Genomic DNA, 820 nt, shown 5'->3' with positions numbered 1-820 from the left:
TCCCAAGTAGCTGGGACTACAGGCGCCCGCCACAACGCCTGGCCATTTTTTGGTTGCAGCCACCATTGTTGTTTTGGCGGGCCGGGTTGGGGATTCGAACCGGCCACCTTAGGTGTATGTGGCTGGCGCCTTAGCCGCTTGAGCCACAGGCGCTGAGCCAGCTTCTTAGTTTGTTAGTATGGTGAATTATACTGACTTTTGAATGTTAAATCAACACTGCATTTCTAGATCATAATGTATTATTATTTGTCTTTATTGTTAGATTTGATTTGCTGAAATTTTGTTTAGAGTTTTTGTGTTTACCAATGAGAGAGAGATTGGTCTATAGTTTTCTCATAATAAGTTTGTTTGGTTTTGGTATCAGAATAAAGTTAGTTTCCTAGAATGAGTTGGGAAGTCATCTTTTAAATGTTCTGGAAGAGTTTGCATAGAATTGATATTATTTCTTTTTTAAATGTCTGCGGGAATTCTCCAGTGAAGCCAGATTCATATAGGTTTTATATAAATATATAAGGGCATATAGGTTTTCTGTAAAGCTACAAATTTAATTTTTGTGGTTTATATAGGGGTATTTTGGTTATCTATTTTTTTTTTCTTGAGTCAGCTTTGGTAGTTTATGCTTTCAAGGAATTTGTCCGCTTCATCGAAGTTGTTAAATTCACTGGCATAAAGTTGTTCACAATATTCTTCATTATCCTTTTAAATCCTACAGAATATGTAGTGATGTTACCTTTTTATTCCTAATATGGTGATTTGTCTTGTTACTCTTCATCCTAATACTCAGCTAGAGATTTATTAATGTTATGGATCTTCCCAATGG

The sequence above is a fragment of the Otolemur garnettii genome, unplaced genomic scaffold, assembly GCF_000181295.1.
Source record: "Otolemur garnettii isolate 467f Iridium unplaced genomic scaffold, OtoGar3 scaffold00007, whole genome shotgun sequence".
In the NCBI taxonomy this organism is placed as follows: Eukaryota; Metazoa; Chordata; class Mammalia; order Primates; family Galagidae; genus Otolemur; species Otolemur garnettii.
This window is presented reverse-complemented; position numbering follows the sequence as displayed.